Source organism: Etheostoma spectabile, unplaced genomic scaffold (assembly GCF_008692095.1).
Source record: "Etheostoma spectabile isolate EspeVRDwgs_2016 unplaced genomic scaffold, UIUC_Espe_1.0 scaffold00018784, whole genome shotgun sequence".
Taxonomy (NCBI): domain Eukaryota; kingdom Metazoa; phylum Chordata; class Actinopteri; order Perciformes; family Percidae; genus Etheostoma; species Etheostoma spectabile.
Window position 1 is genome coordinate 13,002 of NW_022604463.1, and position 21,911 is coordinate 34,912.

Genomic DNA, 21,911 nt, shown 5'->3' on the forward strand with positions numbered 1-21,911 from the left:
TTGATGCCTTCAGTGATAATCTACAATGTAAATAGTCATGACAATAAAAAAAAATGTATTGAATGAGAAGGTGGTTCCAAACTTTTGGCCTGTACTGTGTGTGTGTGTGTGTGTGTGTGTGTGTGTGTGTGTTGTGTGTGTGTGTGTGTGTGTGTGTGTGTGTGTGTGTGTGTGTGTGTGTGTGTGTGTGTATATATATATATATATACACATACACATACACACATACTTTCTCACTATTCCATCCAAGAAATTGAATTATCTGATGGAAAAAGGTTATGATGAGCAAGCAGACAGAATCTACGGCAGAGGAAAAGCAGGTTAGAAGCAAAATACATGAGGACATAAACATGAAGGCACAGTTCAGGTGACTAAGCTGAGCTGAGGATGTGGCCAGCAGAGAGTGGCTGCTATGGTGCAGAGTTGATTAGTGGATGAGTTGCAGCTGTGCTGCTGGGAGCAGGTGAATCAGCTTGGCAGCAATCAGGAGTCGGGAGAGTGACGTGTATCTAACTTTTATTATGTGAGGGCTCTTCACCTGACTTCAATAACATGGCATCTGTGAGAATAAACCTTATGACATTCACTCTGAATAATGAAGATCCACAGGTGAGACATGGTATTATTAATTAAAGGTGCACTGCCACATCAAACCGTTGTTAGAATTTTCTAGTTTGCAGTGTTATGCTCTCCCCTTGATCTTCTTCGCCCTCTCTGCCTATCTCAGGTGTTCCTGATTGAGCCATTAGTGGGTGGCCCCGCCTCCTGTACATAAGGAAAGCTGGGAGACAGAGCTCTCATAGTCAGACTGAAGCAGTCCTTGCACCAGGGTGTCTGTGCCTTTCTTTCTGGGGCTTTATTTCTTTAGAGGACAGGGTGACTTTATTGCTGTAGTGGCCTCCCCCCCCTGCCTGTCCCCATCCCAGTGGGTAGATACTTAAGCTCCTGGGAAATATAAACATACAAATTTATAGTAAGGTGTGAAACCACTTAAACCACTAGACATGTCATGCATGGTAAGGCGTAACACAACAGGCCCTTTACATACTTTACATGTGAACTGATCTCCTGATGAATAATATCTCACCTGGTATTTCCTGTTTAAGTTGGCACACTTTTTCCTGTCCTGTTGAGGGGTGAGGCAGCTGCCATATGATTTCCTGTGGAGGACAAGACATGTCAACTAATTGCATCTCTGCAGATCCCAAACACCAGATATGTTTGAAATTAGTGAATCAGTGAAAGAGCATTTGATGTAATGTGATAATACCAGACCATATTCACCTGTGGATCGTCATTATTCACAGTGAATGTCACAAGGTTTATTCTTATTTTTATTAAAGTCAGGTGAAGAGCCATTCCATAAGTGAGATACACGTCACTCTCCCAACTCTTGATTGCTGCCAAGCTGATTCACCTGCTCCCAGCTGCACAGCTGCAACCCATCCACTTATAGCTGCTGTGTGCTGTGCTTTTAAAACTTTAAATACTTTATGTAAAACACTTGCTTACTTATTTCTATTAAAGGTTTTTAAAATATTTTTCAATAAAGGGTTTACAACTTGTACATAATTGCTCATTTGTGAGAACAAAAACAGCACTGTACATTACTGAATTCCCCTTTTGGATCAATTTAAAACACTAAACTTGCAGTAGGATGATGATGATGATGATGAATTACTGGGTCAATACTAGCCATGCAATGTTGAGGAAGCTCACTAAGCCAAGGAATATCAACATCTTAGAAATATTTCTTACAAATATTTTATTTTGCATATGGGTCAAATAAATCAGGTTTTTTTGCAAAATGCTCCTGCACAAGGAAATACGTGAACATTTAGATTTGGACTGAAAGACGATTCCTTCATGTGCCTCTATGTCTGGGGCCATGTCTGACCTGTTGGAGGAGCATAAAGAATTTGATGTGTCAGACATTTTGATTTCCAAATTACATCCTGAGGGGAAGAAAACGTATATGTTTAAAAATAATCAAAAATAGAATCCTGCCTTGCCAAACGTGGCCTGGCTTATTTTAATTAAATAAATTTCCAGTTTTCATTAGGAAGGTAACCGGTAGCAGTGATGGTTTGAGACAAAACATTTACTTCTTACCTTGGCCCCTGCTGACTTGGGTCTCCAAAAGCTCTTGTGTGGCGGGAGCTGGCACACCATGCTGACGAGGAATTTGGTCTCATGGTTGTAAGTCAAGGGAGTCCACGTCCTGATGGCACCCGTTTCCCTACAGTCGCCCTCTGAATTTCTGTATGTAATGGTAGTCCTTTTCCTCTTTTATGACATACAGACTCCACTTTCTGGACTTCGGATTATAGAGTTTGCGATATCTGAAATCAGATATTTGACAGACAACAGATGAAATATCTATATTCTATGCCTTTTGTGATATGGTAAAGTAATAAGAAAAATAAATATTAACTTGACACCCCCCACACACACTTTGATGTAGTGGTGTGAGTCTATTAGTATTTAAAAATACAGATGATAATAGAAGGCTATAAATCTGTGGCTCTAGGCTAGTAACTCCAGATTATGTTCTGACATTACATAGTGATTGTAATGCAGACGTCTGCAATACAACGTGCAAATCACATTTCCTACTGAACACGCCTGATAAGACATTATGCATATGTAACCTCTGTGATGTCTCCTATCCCCAACTGAATCTCTCGGAGCCCGTCAGGTTTGTTGTAACCGCAGGTTTATTCCTCATCTGCATTCACGACAAGGACAATAGTGTAGAATGTCATCTCATGTGGACAAACAGCGCATGCTCTAGGGGCAAATCCTCCGTAGCTTTTTTAGGATGACCATACACTATGCACTACTCTTGAAACTCACATTGATCGTATAGTGGACTTAAACTCAAACTAAATAAATGAAACAACAACTTGTCCCTCTTACTTTTGCAAGTAAGACAAAACATGAAAGTAAAACAAAACATGTAACAATGTAATTACACAAAATTCCCTACTGTTACCTTTACATTTTTCCAATTTATATTAACAATTATATGAAAACAATAATGCAACGTCATTACATTTCAACACACAGGAGGCAAATTAACAGTAGAAAATACCTCAACCTTAAGTTAAATATTACAACAACATACGGTAACATACCTGCCTTCATGACAAAGGACAATAGTGTAGAATGTCATCTCACGTGAACAAACAGCGCATGCTTTGTTTGGAAAGACGGCATTGTGTTAAAGTTAGCTAGCTATACTGGAGATTTTCAACTGGCGATAAAACACAAACGGACAATTAACTTCATAAAAACATGGCGAAATTAAATAGACACATATAATATTCACCTAAAAACATCTAGCTGAACTTTTACATGCTTTTCAAATAAGTTAGCATTGTTTTGTCCACAGACATTCACAGACACGTTACCTAGGGGCAAATCCTCCGTTGCTTTGAGGACTACCCATAATCCTTTGTCATTAATAGAGTTTGCTGCAGATACAACTTTTCAACAGCAGGTGGCAGAGTAGTCCCATTTAGTAGGATTAAAACTGAACCTTTTTAACTATGTTACACATACTCTATGGAGCCATCAGGCCTTCTCTTGGGGGGTCTGTGAACATGGTTGTTGTAATCCAGGCCAGCCAGTAAGATTCTGGCTTCATATACAGGTAGGGTGACCACCTGCTAATAAGCCCAAGGGGGGACAAGGGGTATGTTCCTGAGGGACAATGTGGGACACTGCCTTCTACAGCTTGGACATCTTCCAGGTGCTGGAAAAAGTCCTTCGACTCGCTGGGTGCTGGTCACAGGGATGGGATGACGGCCACTTGTTTCTGCAATTTATACCAATAGAATAATGATGAAAATTAATAGCAATAGCTATTGTTATCATAGCAATAGTAATTAGAAAAGCTTAATTTGCACAGCACCTTTAAAAAAACACAAAGACAGAGTGCTTGGGAAAAAGCAACAAAAAAATAAAATACATGAACATATAAAAACAAACCTTGTAGGGGACTGTCGCATGCAGTCTCCAAATCCTCGCATTCGTCACTTTGTCCAGGGTGAACTCTCCTGGATTAGCCGCTGCTGCAGTCTGGCTTGCGACACCCCCCCCCCAAGGCACATTTGGTGGCAAAGATTTTTAAGGTGCACATAGTCTATGTAGGCTCCATTCTGTATCAAGGCCACACAGGATATGAAGGACAGCGTGTTGATGAGTAAACCTCCTTTCATCTCCTTTGAGAGCCTCTGTAAGGCTGTTGCCATCCAGGCATGCTGTGCTCTCTGTACACCTCCAGGTGTTTGCTTTTTGGCAGAGGGAGCGCCGCTTGATCTCGGAAATGACTTGGAGAGTCTTGGAGGCCACGTCAGAAATTTGTTAGATGAATTGGTCCCCATGGCTGAACTGTGCCCGGTCCTTGAAATTCCACCAGATCCTTCTGGTACTCCGGAGGTCTGTGACCTTAAAGGCTGGGAAGTAAACCATGTCCTCTGCCGTGAAGCTTTGGACGAGGCATTCCTCCACATCTCGGCCTCCGTCTCTCACCAGTGTGCGCGCTCTGCTAAATGTGTGAGGAACAGGGAAGCTGTGTGTGGTGGCCAGGTCGGCAGCAAATTTCTTCACGTCAATCGCTCAGGTCAGCCTGCCAGGGGGTGTGTCTGACTTTAGGGCCGTAAAGGGAAGCTGATCATTCCACATACAGGTCTATCATTAAAACCCTTATCAGTGCAGCGCCGAGCCCGGACGGTCAAGCTTCCAAACACTGACAGAGTGGCCATAGCCTTTCAATGCGTGTTTTTTGCAGTGGGTCCCTGGTCCAGTGATGGAGGGGTGGTGGAGATTCTTATAGGCTGGCGCTGTTGTGGGGTGACATCCCGATGAAACCCCTCTCATGTGTAACGCTCCGTTCAATCACCGTGCTGGTTCTCAGGGTGTTGTTGAGTGCAAATGCCCAAAGAAAAGCTCTTCCAGAGCCAGCTCCGCCTGGAATAACTTCCATGAGCGGTCGAATCGGCCCACGCCCTTGCTGTCTCAAAAGGACTCTCCGAGGACGCCAGCCAGGTGGTTGCAATGTGGACAGCAGACCGCGGCAAAGAGGTCAAAAAAGTCTCTTGGGTCAAAGTTGAAGGGAACGTCGTCGCCCTCGAACCGCACCACCTGCTCGTTAAATTGTATGTCTCTTACATTTCAAGAGTGGAAAACAGCGACCCCCTCACACCAATCAGGGACGGCAGGCCGTAACGTGAGAGGAGGAGGTGCGTGTCCTCCCCCACTGCCAGCACCTTTGAGGCAAGGTGGACCGATGTGGACTCCACGGAATCGGGGAGGACCAAATTGCTGAGCTGTAGGACGTCAGGATCCCACTGGCTAAACTGCCCGAGGGTGGCAATGACCTGCAAAAAATTGCAGCTGTTGGCCTTCTCCACAGCCCGGTCCAGGAGGCCCAGGATAAATATTTGATCCACCTTGAGTACTCGGTAGGACGCGGGGTTGGTGGTACCTTGCTTCTAGACAATGGGGCGGGACATGTCCTCCTCTGGCGGGTGGTTGTGGAGTTGGAAAAACTCTTCCGTTACCTCATATAGCAGTTCAACCACAAGTGTGCAATAGAAGCTTGGATTTTTCAGCCTGAAGTCCGGCTGCTTGGGACAGCGCAGAGCGTCAGAACGTAGCCATTTGCCACGTTTGAAATTTTGTGGCCAAGGCAATTTCTAAGTGCCGCCACGCCTTCTGGGGTTCAGCGTGGCAGGCACACTTGTTTTTTGAGGTAGCTGTACTGCCTTTTGAGCCTGCTGGCAACCACACGGGACAGGTTCAAATAGCAGATCTCTGCAGCTATGCCCCTCGTGTGACGCATCTGGATCATGACGCCATCAATGTCAAACATATACCTAAGGCAGTGGGGATTGGTGAGGCTGGTGCAGTGTATGGACAGGTGGAAATTGGCATGAAGGAATTGGCCATAGTCTCTATGATTGGCAACCTCCCTCTTTGGTGTTTTCTGAGGCCACGGTGGTGAAGTCTGCGTCCACGGTGTCTAGGGTCTGGTGTGGGGGAGAGAATTGGAAACACGCCGGAGCCAACATCTTCTCAATCTGCCACCTTTCTCTCACAAAAGAATACAGTAACGTTAAATTCATCAACGAATAGGAGAGCGGGGCTTGTTGTTTAATTTAATTAATGATATAATCGAAACACATTTTAATTAAAAAAGAATACATATTAAACACTTTCTTTTATGAAACCTGACAGGGCTGAAAGCTTTAACAAGGCTTTAGCACAGCTTTGGATCCATCAAGGAAACATGAAAACATTGTTGAACCATGGCTTTTACACTTGGTGAATACTTCTTCCAGTGCATACATACACAAATCTGTGCTATGTTTCTTTTTAAAACCAAACTTATTGTCAGTAGGATATTCTTATATTAGTATATTATTGTAGTCTACCAAATAGAATTTGTTCTAACACTTTAGAGAGTATGCTTGCTAAAGCGATAAACCTGTAGTTTTCTATACTTGAAACCCCACAGGTTTTGTCTTTAATAACAGGGACTAATAGTACAGATAGTCAGGTAATATGCCATGCACCAATAATCCAGAGAAACATATAGCAATTAACATTGACATTCTATGGCTTGCATACTTCAGATGTTCAGCTGTTATTAGGTCTAGATCACAGGCATTGTTCACAGCCAATTTCTCAATAGCATGAGACACTTCATCAGGTCTGATGATCACTGTCATGGTTGGGGTCTAGCTGGCCGTGAATTTTTGTTTTATTATTTTACTTCTGTCGTCCTGCCCTGTCCTGTCCTTTGTTTGGTTTTCTTTCCCTTCTCCGGTCTGAAGCCAGCTGATTACTCACACCTGCCTCCCATCTGCAATCACGGATCCTCGTAGCCACACCTGCCTGCCATCATCATCAACCTCCGTATGTCTACCCCGGCTCTTCACCCACTCTTCACCTGATCATTGTTTCAGCTACATGGGTGCAATTCCTCGTGTTCCCATGTGTATTCTATGTACTTACTCTCCTTGTGTTTCCTTTTAGTTTAACTTTTCTCCGGTCAGCTGGCTTCAGACCCCGGAAAGGAAATAATACACAAAATTCAGACCATAAACAATCTGTGATACTATACCAGGCCTCTGGTACGACACCTTATATATTTTATCTACATGGGCAAGAAAACAGTACACTCATTAGAGATGAGCCAGACACTCGGCTGAAACAAGTATCTGGTACGGATAAAGCACTTTCGCCTAGTAGAAGTATTATACGAGTAAAACAGTCAATATCTGTGCTCGGATTGAATAAAACTCCTAATTGGCTAGCCGACTGTGTCTGCGTCCTGTGATAGGCTAGTCCCAGTGCCCCTCCCCTACACACATTCAGATTTCTTGTGTTGCTCCGCTCTGCTCACTCTCACTCACACACAGAACACTGAGAACAGTGATCTCTCTCCCTCTCCTTCAGTCACTCGGGTCTTTTCCGTTACCGTTTAGGGTTTCTTCAGCTTCAGGTTTGTTTATTACTTAGGTTTGTAGTACTTACTTAGTAACCAGTAGACTTCTTGTAAACGTGGGGTTTGTTCAGACGTGGTGCTTGGTAGAAAACGTTGCGTCTCTCTCTGTCGCAGATTATTTTTTTTACCGTCTGCTGATTCCAATTTATTCAATATATTTGATCCGTAGAATACATTTTACTTCCTAATTGCAACCGCGGGTGTTGTATTCATTGTTGCAAAACTTGTACTGTATATAGTTCGTTTGTTACCATGACAACACCACTGATCTAAAGCTCAATGCTGATGCTGTCATGTAAATAGTTTTCTAATCGGCAATAAATATAACAATATCTGATCAACCCATATCAATTGCATGCTTAAAATAACATACCTGTTAAAGCCCCGCCCAGTCCGAGTAAAGATACAGATAATTCATGTGGTAAACAGATACAGATACAGATAATGCTGTACTCGCTCATCCCTAGTAAAGACAAAATCAGTTGAAACACTTCAACGTGCATGTCAAGGCTAAATGTGCCCACTATAAACTGACGGGCCAAACAGTAGCACGACATTATTGGCGTTATACATGTGCTAATAGTTAGTTTTAGGTAATGATAAGCATACGACAATCCCCGTTTTGCATTTCGCTGACGCTAATTTAAATTCAGAAAAGTAAACTTTGATTTGCAGAAAATTAACGTTAGCATGTTTTACCATAGCTAGCTAGGTGGCGAGCTAACGTTAAAGAGAATTTACATGGTAACTTCAGATACATTTACTTTACAATGGGACTCCTTATTTGTAAAAACTATAGGACGAAAATATACATACTGTTAGGTCTGCTGCTGGTAGCGCTCTGTCTCTGACCCCCCTCCCCTCGTTCTACTTTTAATTGCAGGAGTGAATCCTGGTGTGCGGGAGGCAAGGTTCCAGCTGCACCTCAAAATCTCTAATCACCTCTGCTTCAAATACCCGGTCACCCTACCACTCTTTGTCAGGTCATAGTCAAGACAACAACAACGTTAGTCGCTCTACTGGTTTGCATTTGTTTCTGTGATAATTGCTTGATGATTCTTTGTCTGCCACAGTTCCGTGAACCTGACTCCTGCTGCCACTTCCCTCCTGCTCTCCTCACTAGATCTGTGGATTATTGGACACGGACCCTCAGAAACACGGTACCACACGCTCTGTACCCCAGATTCCCATTGGATTTGGACTTGGCTTTTCCCTATTGCATCCCATAACTAGAACATTGGAATAAACCAGTTAAAGTGTCATTTTTGTCTCTGTGTTGTCTTCATTGGGGTTCAACCTAGTTCCACATGTAACACAACTTAGTAAAGCTAAATCTTACCTGGAATTACGTAGGCTAGCTGTCAATAGAAGTTGCATCCAGATTGGCAGTGAAAGGGTGTAACGTAAATAGTAAGAGTGAAGCAGCGTTGCTAACGTCACAGTTAGATCCCGCCCGTAGACTGTATATCCCACCCATCCGTCTGTGGCCCCTTCCTCACCTCTGCCCTCTCGTCTTAAATCATCACATCCACAAACAGGATGGCTGCACCCATAAACGCAAACTCGACGAATCATATCAGATCTCCAGACCGATGGGTGACGTCACACATGCTCTGTCCATTAATATTAATGGTCTATGGTTAGTCATAACGGTTACGAAAACATTCAAAATTAGACAGTCACATAAAAATATCAGTGTAAAACTGCAGCGTGTCTCTTTGTCAAACAGAGAGGAAACATGAAACAACACGTCAGGATCCTCTTATTGGCGGAGCGTAAGTCATTGGCCCTGAAAGCTGTAACGTATATCACGTGCTAAAAGACTAGCAAACAGCTGCTGGAGCTCGGTTACTGGTTAGTTCACTGTCTTAGGGAAATAGCGAAATGGATGCATTTTTAGCACTAATTGTATTTTTTAATGTTAAAGTAATTAATTACTATAGAGAAATTAAGTTAGTAAACCTGTTATTGTTGTTTTGTTGTCTAATCAGCTGCCATCTACTGAAAGCTGCATTACATAATAAACAACTTTAAAAATAATTAACAATAATTAACATTACTTAAGTATTCTGGGATTCAAAACATTAAGTTAGAGCGCATAGACATGCTAGCTGACTGTTAACCGGATAGTAGCTAGCTGTCATGAAGTAGCTAACGTTAGTAGGCTACTATAGGTTAAGGAGCGTTGCCAACACGTGCAAACGAAATACATGAAAACTTGTAAAATCTGCAACAAACGGTGCAAAATTCCTCATGGATTTTAATGGTAAATCTTCGGGAAATCATTCAACATCGCTTAAAACAAGACCTCTTTGGGGCCATGCTGCATCGCCATACTATAACGTAGAAACATAATTACAAGTTGAAACCGAAGACAAGACTTTGGTGTTTATTGGGCTGAATGGGCAATAAATATCTATCTATCTATTCAGATATCAAGCACGGTTTCTCCAAAATCACACCTTTCCAACCATCACAACTCTAGTGTTGGTAGAAATCAACACACACTTTACCAATTTCTACGTGAACATATGTTGGCTTTATACACACTAAAAGTACTGTTTTTTTAAATGGAGTCTGGTTGGTTTAGTGCTAGGTTCGTCATAGATGTTTTTTGGAAACAGAAAGGTCTTAAATAGGTGTTTCTCTGGAGGGATAAGACACTTAACACTTCACCATTAGAACTAAAATTAAAATTTTAGCAAAACTGGGGTGTTATATATATTACTAAGGCTTGCATCGCTAAACCCACCAGACTCCATGTAATAAACATTCATTTTAGCATCGTATTACACACTTCATTCAAACTGGACAGAAACCAAATAAAACTATGAAAAGCTGTTTTTGGTCTTCTCTACACTTTTCTAACCATCACAACTCTAGTGTTAGTGGAAATAAACACATGCGTTACTCATTTACATATGAACATATGTTTACTCTATACACGCCAAAAGTACTGTTTTTTTTTTTAAATGGAGTCTGGTGGATGTTTTTATTATTTATCAGTCATTTAAACCAGAAATGCAGTCGATACACATGCTTGCTCTGCAGATAGTTTATGAATCAACATGTATGCATTTGGCTTGCCGTCTGCCCACAGCGTAGCTCTTCTGCAGCCCGTCATTGCGTTCATAATTTGTGCGATTACCGTACATACACACCACCACCGACTTGAGAGTCTAAAGTTACCGGAAGTCATTCATTTTCAATGGAAGCCGGCTTCTCTTGGCTGCAAGGAGCGGCAGATCTGTCCGCGTCGCGTTTTGGGCGTTTTGAGCGTGTTGAGTGTCAATCTAAAAATTTAAATTTTTCAACTTTATGGTAATGAGCTATGACGCCATTCAGCGGCAAGCAGCGGCTAACGCCAGCCGCCAGTTGGATTATAGACGTCCTTCGCGCTGGCTGATCCCGGAGAAACATACGATGTAAACTTTTGTTCCTACCAAAACATTCAATCTGAGGACAAGCTCTTAATCTCCGTTGCTGGGTTACCTATCGTTTATGATATAATGTTGTTTGTACATAGGGACCAGTTAACGTTACCTGCCGGTCACATCGTCTCTAATGGTCCGCTCACAGTGAATTCTGCACGAGTCACTATCTTAGTCTGGCGGCTACTCTGCGAGCTAACTGCTAACAGACCCCGCTGTGACCAATTAACAATACAACTTCTGTCAGTATATAATTTATAAAGGTTTCTAGTGTCAGTGTATTGGCCGTGGCTGCGTGTGCTTCTCCCGGTCGGACAGAGAACGCCGCCACGTCAGAGCGGCCAACGTTTCCACGTACTTTTTGACAAGCGTCTTTGGCAGGGCGGCTAGAGCTTTTTTGAAGCTCGAGTCGGTGGCGGTGTGTGCTTACGGTTAGAGTGTGACGTCACTTCCAAAGGGTCTAGACAGATGGTGCAGTTTGATATATTTATGCTGTATATTTTTAAATTAGTGAGATATTTCTAAAAGATAATTATATTAAAATGATTTATTTCCTTTATATCTTTATTATTACTGCGCTGTCTACCTCATGGTTTTGTTTATATTGTTTTTTTTACCGTTGATACCTGATCTTATGTTATATAAGTTGCAATTTCCCTTATAACTTTATGTTTTGAATTGCGATGTCTGAATGTTTGTAATTTTATTTGTTAATAATAAAAAAAGTGTTTGTATTTTGTCTAAGAAAAAGGTTTGTAGTTAATTCAATACACAGTATGATGCTAGGTTTGGGAAACCTCAACTTCAACCAAAGCAATACCATGTGAAACTCATTATCAATAAAACCTTTATTTAAAAAAAAGAAGGGAAAAACGAAATAGAAGAGAAAAAAAAAAAAAAGTAGATGTCCTCCAGGTCTCATTACTCTCCCGGATCTGGTCTCCCGGTTCTGCCTGCTCTCCTTGCTCTCCCTCTGCCTGCATTGCTGCATCTGCAAAAAAAAGGATAAATATAAAAGTATGCTTTATGTATCACAATAATCTTCTAATAACCCTATTAACAAAACATTATATTTCACACAATCCATGTGCTAAATTGTCGATGAGTTCCAGATCCTGTTTAGTGGTGTTAATAATGGGAGTTCCTGGACGGTAAATGTCTGTATTGCTGCTAGAAACATTTGTTAAGTTGATTTTGAGCAACATAGCATAATAGCCTATCCTTTTATTAAAAGAGTAACAGCCATGTAACATGAGCTATCACTTGAGAACATGCAGCAACAAATGCATGTTTATTTATGAATTACAGACCACAATGCACATGAACTGTACGCTGACTCTTACTACAGTGTATTATGTCACTAGTGATATAGATTGTCTATTCATGTTTATTCTGTTATTACTTTATAACTTTTCCATATCCATTGACTTTCTTACACTTCACTTTGCTCTGGCCTTGTAATACCAAATAAATCTCTACTTTACGAGTCCTATTGTAATCTGTAATATTGGATTTTATTGTATGTGAAACTATATGTTGTCTTGCACGTCTCATATTTTCCTTAGCCAGGTCGCCGCTGCAAATGAGAAACCGTTCACAGTGGTCTACCTGGTTAAATAAAAAATTATAATTACATATTATTATTTTGATGTGCGTGATTTTGTTTTGAGCAACTGTAACAAGGGATGTTTTCCCAGTGTGGTATTAATGGTCTATATTATCTTATTTTTTTGTTATTGGTCTGGCCACCCACTTACATTACTCTAGTTTTTTTTTTTTAACAGATAGTACTGTACACCCATACTATCACAGTTGTAGCTGTGACAATATGCAGCGCAACTAAAAACTTACCATCTCTATCGAACGCAGAGGTGATTTGCAATAACTTGCAACAGCTCCTGCTGGAGTTGTTGCACCTTTGTTTCAGCTTTTTCTTTGTCCCTTTGGAGGCTCTCCAGCCTCCTCCGCAGCCATTTCTGCTGGCTTTCAGCCGCCTTCCTTTGACGGTGTTCCCGGCACACCACTGTCATCACCCCAGTTATGGCATCCATCAACTGGGGGAATGGGGAGTACCGGGGAACACCTGGGTCGTTGCAAGCGTACTATAATTCCAAAAAAAAAGCTTGTCATACAACTGCATGGTCAAGCACTTTATACAATTAAGATTAACACATGGAACAATTTATTGAATTATTTATATTTTTCTTCGTTGGATGTGTTTATATTTGTTTGTTTTATGGTTTAATCAGATTTGTTATCTTTATAATATTTGATTATCAAAGTACTGTCATCCTTCCTCTTATTCTTTAAGCTTAAAATATTTTTGCTATATTGAGGTTTACTTGTCATTATTCTATGTCCTTTTTTTAAATTGTAAATGAACTTTTAGAGACCTGGTGAGATAACTCTATACATAGCCATATTCTACTGCTCTTCATACTATTTAGCCTGCACATACTTCTTACTATTCTTATAATGATATATATATATATTATTCTTATTATTACCAGTATATATCACTGCTACTACATTGCACATATCTTACTATATGCCCCTTGTTTAGACATGCAAAAATGCATTTATATAAGTGATTATATTTGTATTGTTATTTCAAATGTTATGATAATTGTGATAATTGAGTTATGATAATTAAGATGTGTGGTTTAAGTCAGGCTGCTGTGTACCTGTGTTATTACATTATCTGTGTTACATGACAGCAATATAAGTTAAAGATGGGATTCAATTAAACTTTTATATTTCTTGAAAAAGTACTAAATAAATTGACTGAAAGAGACTATTATGTCAATTGCAATTATTTGTGAACCTTTTCACTGTACTGCAAATTTTGGAATTGTTGCTATTTCTAAAATATGCATGTGTCACGCAGGACGTGTACAAGCTCTTCACATGGGAGCCGAAATAAAACGGTCACGCCACGCAGCTGACATGCTCATGGCATGCAGACGTTATTAAAAATCAAAGCACACTAAAACCATTCAACCTACCGCGCACAGTTGCAGGGCCTGCCGCGCCCTCTCCACATCTGGGTCCTGGACGGATGGTAATTTCATTGGTGATGCCATCTGAACAAATTGAGCAAAAAAGAAAAATCATACATTTCAGCATGCAACATTTACACTAATATTTAGCCTAATCAAGGCACATCACAATTAGAACCAGAACGGCATCCAAGGTAGTCACTAAATTGCCTACTTTCAAAGCAATTATGCTAACCTACCATGTGCGTTTTGGATTAGCTAGCTAACCTTATACATCAAGTTGACTTGATGTATAAAAAATAACTATATAGGCCTATAGGCTATCTATAATGGTCTTTCTGAAAGGCTGCAACTACACCAGCAAATGCTAAGCCACATGTTTAACACCAGAATGAAAAAAAAATAACATTTGTTAAAAATGTAATACCTAGACATGCTTACTTACTTCTGTTCGGTCCGGTTCATCCAAATGAAAGAAGGGAGTAATTCAATCTTTCTCCACAGAAGAGATTTTGGGGGCGCTCTCTCCCCATCACAGTAAAGAATCAACTTTTGTTCTCTTCTTTTAACCCTTGTGTTGTCTTCCCATTGACCTGCAACTTAATGTATTTCTGGGTTGAACATTGTGTTTTTCTCATTGTTTTTTTGTGTGCTTTTCTCACTGTTTTTGTCAATTTTATTCCTATTTTTTGACTTTTTTTAAATTATGTTTTAGTCAATTTATTTTAATAATTTCTTTGCCCCTTTTTCCGTTGTTTTTGAGGGGGTTTTTGTCGCTTTTTCTGATTTTCTCTTTAGCATTTTTCTGATTTTCTCTTTAGCGTTTGAAAAATGAATGTTTTTGTTACTTTTTTCCCTGCTTTTTTGTAGTTTTTCAAAATTTGTCACTTTTTGAGACATTCTTTCTGACATAAAACGTTTTTGTAAACCGGTCAAATTTGACCCGAGGACAACACAAGGGTTAAGTTGCCAAGTGATGACAGCATCAGCAGAAAAATGCACAGAATAATAAATAAATTAATTATATAGAGACAGAGAGAGAAACATCGAAGGACTTCTTGCCCGCACTAAAAGTAAGTTTGTTTGCCAGCTGATTGACGTTGTTAGCGGCTGTGGCTCAGTGGTGGAGCGGTTGCCGGCCAATCGGAAGGTTGGTGGTTCGATTTCTGGCCCTGCAGTCCCACGTCAAAGTGTCCTTGGGCAGGACACTGAACCCCGAGTTACCCCCGGTGCTGCGCCTCGGAGTGTGAGTGTTTATCTGATGAGCAGGTGGCACCTTGTACGGCAGCCTCGGCCACAGTGTTTGAATGATGTATGTATGATGTAAAAGCGCTTTGAGTAGTCGTTAAGACTAGAAAAGCGCTATATAAATACAGAACATTTAGCATGCTAAGGTATTTTCTTTGCAACACAACATGAATGTATGTAGCTAACGTATATTTATAATTTGCTCAGCAAATAAAGTCAACTGAGCTCTGACTGAAACGGAGTGCGTTACCTCTTGTTGTTATGTAGCTAATGTCAAGTTGGTAAGCTAAGGCTACTACCGTTTCTTGGCTAGCTAACATTACCCAGAGTTTAGCAGCGGGGCTAATAGAGCTAACGTGGCTAACGTAGGTAGGTAGCTAGCTATAAGTCTGTTGTAACCAGAGATGGGAAGTAACAAAGTACAAATACTTCTTTATTGTACTCAAGTAGATTTTTCTGATGTTTTTACTTTACTATTTATTTTGTGGCGACATTTTACGTCTACTCCTTACATTTTAACACAAATATCGGCTCTTTCTACTCCTTACATTTTACAAAATTGGCTTGTTACTTTAGTTTTGTACAAGAGGTTGTCATGTCGGAGAACAGTGCGGACATGCGCCTCACAGTAAGTTAGCTAGTGGTTTTGGTGTGTTCTTCACCTGTTAGCTAGGTTGCACGTTGATCTTAATGAAGCATCAACAGTTTCACCAGCTTTATTCGCATGAGTTTTTTTTTTCCCAAGCCCCCCGCCCACCCTTAACGGGGGGTTGGGAGGGAGAAGGTGTAAGAAAGTCCATAAAAGGTTGGCAAAAGGTTGAGTCCATCTTCCATGAATTATTCGGAGAGTAATTGTTCACTTGTTCCTGCCGTTGTAGGAGCATGCAACTCTGTTAAATTATGTTTGTTTTTGAAGGGATGATGGGATATTCAGAGTAAGCATCTCACATGTCTATATGAGTAGATAGCTTTTGATCGTCATGAGTCCCATATTTTCCTTTTTTTATTTTTCTTTATTTATTTATTTTTTCTTTAATGAATCGGTAAGTGAATACATACAATCATTTGCAAGGCCAACAACGGCAAGAACAATGAAGGAAGTTTAAGATGAACATTAAAACTATTTACATAAGGTGTTATTAACTATTTACAATTATTTATCATTACTCTCCATAGTAGGTTTTGTTCAGTTTCTTAGGATGCAGGGTCTCTAATTTCCACATCCAATGTCTTTCAGCTTTCCGTCTTTCTTGTGTTGTCCAACCGGGGTCGTGTTTTTTGGTCCAAAAAGTTTCGCCAGGTATGTATTTGGTTTCTTGTTTGTTCTGATATTGTAGTGGCGGGTTGAAAGGCGGGAAGATAAAGAGTTGCGAGTTTCTCCAACATACATCTTGCCGCATTTCCTGCAACGTATCAAATAAACACAGTTGTTGTGTTTAAGTGAAATGTGTCTTGGCAGGGAGTACATGGTTTTGTAGTGGGGTTGGTTGCGGTGCGGTATCGGCCTGGGGAAGGAGGTCGTTTTCCGGGTTTTGGTAACTTTGCACAAGTTAGTAGGTCCCTTAGGTTGAGATTCTTACGATGAGCTGAGATAATTCTGAGTTGCTGTCCGAGTTCCGTGTTGTTCAATTAGTGATTATGTTTTGCCAATTTGGAGGCCCGGGCCGTATAGGAGAGGAGTAGGTTGTGAAAGAAAGGGACCACTTTTGGGGGGATGTTTACTGGTTGAGTGGGTGTTGGTGGTAGCTGTTGTACTTCCTTAAGAACTGTTCGGAACAGTGATCTGGGGTAATTCCGTTTTTGGAGGGCCTTCAGAAGTATCATTTTTGCCACATTGTAGTCTTCCTTCCTGGAGCAGATTCAGCGGAATCTTATTAGTTGCAATTTTAAAATACCTTTGAATGTATGTCTTGGGTGGAAGCACGTGTGGTGGAGTCAGTTGGTTTGAAGTAGACCTTAGTGTCCAGGTGTCCTGTATTGGCGAAGTCCGGGTCTTTAAAAGTGGTTACGTCCAGGAAGTCCATACTTGTGTGGCTGGTGGTTTTCTTAAGGCTAATTGTAGAATGGTGTGAATTTAGCTTGTCAATGAATTGTCCAATTTCTTCCTGCATATGATGCCAAATGCCCCAAATGTCATCCAGGTAGCGGAAGTAGCAAGTTGGTTGCTTGATACATTTTGGGAGGATGGATTCCTCCCAATTGGCCATGTAGATATTAGCATATGCTGGTTCAAATTTTTGACCCATGGCTGTGCCTTTAATTTGGAGGTAGTGTCTATTGTCAAAGTCGAAATCGTACTTTGTCAGGCTAAGGTGGAGGAGTTCAAGAATGTAAGAGTCCGGTCTTGATGGGTCTGGGTAATTATCCATTGTGGCCCTCACTGCTTTAAGGCCTTGATGTGTTTCGATATTCGTATAAAGATTTTCCACGTCCATGGAAAAGAGGATTGAGTCACGTTTAACTGTCTGACTCCTGGCTTTTTGAATTAAATCATAAGTGTTCTTTACGTAGCTGACATGTCTGTTGGAGAGGGGAGTTAAGTAGAAATCAATGAATTTGGCTATCTTGTAGCTTTCACTCTCGCAGTCTGAGACAATCGGTCGTCCTGGTGGGATTTTGTAAGGGATTGGCCAATTGTCCGGGGGTTTGTGTATCTTGGGTAAGAGGTAGAAGAGTCTTCTCCGTGGGTTCTGTCCTTTTAAGTACTCGTTTTGTTTTTTTGTAACGAGTCCGGTCTGTGTCATTGTGTCCAGGATAATTTTTATTCAACAAGATGTTTCTTCATGAATGGGTTCTGTTAAGGGGATGTAATACCTGATGTCATTTAGCTGCCTCAGGGCTTCTTGAACATATTGTGTACGGTCCATGACCACAATTGCACTACCTTTGTCCGCTGGTTTAATTACGATAGAAGTGGTTTCCTGGAGATCTTTTAGGGCTTGCACCTCTGTTTTGGTGAGATTAGGGCGTTCGGGGTAGGGGCCAAGATTTACCATGGTTTGTTGATCCATTTATATTAATCAAATTAGTTCTTCTGGGAGAGTTTGCAGGTCTGGTTGGACTTTGGTTGAAATGGTGTTGGCACGACACTGGTGTTTGGGCCAAAGTAGCTATGGAGTTTTAGTCTACGGTGGTAGGTTGTTAAGTCCGTCCAGAGACTTTGTCTGTAGTTTTTTGTTGAGGATGGGGTAGGGGCAAAGGAAAGGCCTTTTTGCAGCAGTTGTTTTTGTGCTTTGGTTAGAACATAGGTCTCTGAAAGTTTAATGATTGTTTTTTCGGAAGGATCAGGTGGATTTAGTTGATCCTCCCTAAAAAAGTTGCCCAGTGTTGCCACATGGTGTTGGCCGTGGGTCTTGTCCAATGGATGCCATCCTTTTCTGTTTGTAAATCTCTTGGAAGGCAGGGGATGTGGTAGGGGAGTTGACGGATCAGTATATTCAGTTTTTTGATTGTGTCTCTCTCTTCCTTGGGTAAGAGGTAGGAGAAGTTGATGACCGGGATAAGTATTTTTGAATGAGGGAAGGTTGCTTTTGCTGCCCGGATCAGGTTGTTAAGGGGCCGGTCCATGAGGAAAGTATCCCTACGTGACCTTTCGTTGATGCCGAAGGACAGAATGACCTTGTCAACCGTGTCAATTGTTGGAGTTTTGTTCTTAAGGATATTTATGGCGTGAGAGAAGTTGGCACCAGGCTAGCAGTCTACCTGGACTTTCTTGTTGTGGATCAATGGGAGTTTAGAGAGGTTTGAATCCCCAATTATCAAAATTCTTCTAGTTGGTTTAAGCGTCCAATACTGGTACTTGTTACCTTTGTGGGGATGGCGGGTGAATTTTGTACTTGGAGGGGAGAGGGGGAGGTCGAAATCGGCTATGGTTAGTGGTCTGGAGGGGCCAGGAGGAGTGGTGGGGGATATTTGTTGGTTTGGTGTTAGATGTTCCGGAGCTCTATTGGTTCTTTAGTTGTCCCTGTTTTAGTTGAGGTTTTTGGGGATGGGTTTCCTTCCTGGAATCCTTTGCAGGTCCTGTGTATAATCCCAAGGGGGATTTATGAATAAGGGGATGGGAGGTTCCAGTAGATTTTTTGAGGTGTGATCGTGGCGTCAGTTAGATTTTAGTTTGTAGTTTAGTTTGGACTTCAGGGGTGATTACCGCTTTGGGGAAGATGGTACGTTTGGCCTGTAGTCCTAGAGTTTTCTTTCGGGGAGTGGACAATTTTTTGGGGAATGGTGAGTGGTTGGGGAGTGTGTTGTGGGTCTGGGATTTGCTGTGGGTTTGGTCCGACATGGTAAGGTCAACGATTTCTTGGCATCTTTCGAAGGTATCTGTAGTTGTGGAGGGTTTTTTGGGGGTATTTTTGGACTCAGCAAGTTTTGTCTGAGGAGTGTGGGGACTGGTCTGGATGGATCCTCTCTTGGAGCTTGGGGATGGGCTCTTTTTGGTTGGGATGCCAAACCAGAGGTTCAGTAATTGGTCGGAGATCGGGGGAGAGGGGAAACTCATGTATCTGTGCGTATCTGACGTCGGTGTGGTGTTTTCTGTCTGATTCGGGTTATCCTTTTCTTCTTCCAGTTTGATAATGTCCATCAGGGTGACTTGGCGTGAGCGGGGGAATGTTCCGACAGACCGGGTTGCGACAGATACAGGGTCAGGGGGAGATCCTATCTTGTGACCTTGGTTTACCATTTGTGGGACCATATTTGGTAGAGGTTCAATTGGGGCTCCTTGTTCAGGGTTAAATATGTCAGGTTGAATTGGCTCAATTTGTGGAGGTTTGGAAATGGGTCCTGTTGGTGGAATGTTCCGTGGTAGTGTGGTCGGTGAGGGGGTAGGGACACGTTTTTTATTTTTGGTAAGTCCCGAAGGGGTAGATGCAGCCTTTCTTTTGCGGTTGGGCTTGTCATCTGGTGATACAGGGGGAAGATCGGTGATTCCGATATCCTTTAGGTCTTTGGCTGCCCCTTCAAAGATACCTTTTTGCTGTAAGCTTTTTAGTTAGCCTAAGGCGCTGTGGCTTCTTTGCTGGACGCAGAGCTGACAAGGAAACTGTATAGAGGACAAAACTTTTTTTTTTGAAGCACCATTCTTCTTTAGAATTAAAATAAACAATCTCAGTGTTCAACATTTCAAGTAAGACTTCAAAATACTTGCTGTTTGACCACAGTATGAATAAATAATAAGTTCTGGAAGACAACAAGTCCACCAAGTCTAAGTAATGTATGAGAACCTTCAGGTCTTCACATCTAGAAATAGCTGGATTTCGCCCTGTATGGTTGCTTACGGCCACACCACCCTGAAAGTGTCTGATCTCGGAAGCCAAGCAATGATGGGCGGACTTAGTACTTGGATGGGAGACCACCTGGGAATACCTGGTGCTGTAAGCTTTTTAGTTAGCCTAAGGCGCTGTGGCTTCTTTGCTGGACGTAGAGCAAACAAGGAAACTGTATAGAGGACGTAACTTTTTTTTTGAAGCACCATTCTTCTTTAGAATTAAAATAAACAATCTCAGTGTTCAACATTTCAAGTAAGAGTTCAAAATACTTGCAGTTTGACCACAGCATAAATAAATAATAAGTTCTGGAAGACAACAAGTCCACCAAGTCTAAGTAAGGTATGAGAACCTTCAGGTCTTCACATCTAGAAATAGCTGGATTTCGCCCTGTATGGTTGCTTACGGCCACACCACCCTGAAAGTGCCCGCTCTCGTCTGATCTCGGAAGCCAAGCAGGGTTGGGCCGGCTTAGTACTTGGATGGGAGACCGCCTGGGAATACCTGGTGCTGTAAGCTTTTTAGTTAGCCTAAGGCGCTGTGGCTTCTTTGCTGGACGCAGAGCTGACAAGGAAACTGTATAGAGGACAAAACTTTTTTTTTTGAAGCACCATTCTTCTTTAGAATTAAAATAAACAATCTCAGTGTTCAACATTTCAAGTAAGACTTCAAAATACTTGCTGTTTGACCACAGTATGAATAAATAATAAGTTCTGGAAGACAACAAGTCCACCAAGTCTAAGTAATGTATGAGAACCTTCAGGTCTTCACATCTAGAAATAGCTGGATTTCGCCCTGTATGGTTGCTTACGGCCACACAACCCTGAAAGTGTCTGATCTCGGAAGCCAAGCAGGGATGGGCGGACTTAGTACTTGGATGGGAGACCGCCTGGGAATACATGGTGCTGTAAGCTTTTTAGTTAGCCTAAGGCGCTGTGGCTTCTTTGCTGGACGTAGAGCAAACAAGGAAACTGTATAGAGGACGTAACTTTTTTTTTTGAAGCACCATTCTTCTTTAGAATTAAAATAAACAATCTCAGTGTTCAACATTTCAAGTAAGAGTTCAAAATACTTGCAGTTTGACCACAGCATAAATAAATAATAAGTTCTGGAAGACAACAAGTCCACCAAGTCTAAGTAAGGTATGAGAACCTTCAGGTCTTCACATCTAGAAATAGCTGGATTTCGCCCTGTATGGTTGCTTACGGCCACACCACCTTGAAAGTGCCCGCTCTCGTCTGATCTCGGAAGCCAAGCAGGGTTGGGCCGGCTTAGTACTTGGATGGGAGACCGCCTGGGAATACCTGGCGCTGTAAGCTTTTTAGTTAGCCTAAGGCGCTGTGGCTTCTTTGCTGGACGCAGAGCTGACAAGGAAACTGTATAGAGGACGTAACTTTTTTTTTTGAAGCACCATTCTTCTTTAGAACTAAAATAAACGAACTCAGTGTTCAAC

At 41.5% G+C, this 21,911-nt stretch overlaps 2 non-coding genes across 2 annotated transcripts; both read left to right on the top strand.

Moving 5' to 3' along the window:
- The first annotated feature begins 20,858 nt into the window (after positions 1–20,858).
- Positions 20,859–20,977, top strand: LOC116682039 (5S ribosomal RNA). Its single transcript, XR_004330178.1, has one exon. It is a non-coding gene; the product is annotated as a 5S ribosomal RNA (ribosomal RNA).
- A 681-nt stretch (positions 20,978–21,658) lies between these two features.
- LOC116682041 (5S ribosomal RNA) lies at positions 21,659–21,777 on the top strand. The gene has a single exon (XR_004330179.1). It is a non-coding gene; the product is annotated as a 5S ribosomal RNA (ribosomal RNA).
- The last annotated feature ends 134 nt before the right edge of the window (positions 21,778–21,911 follow it).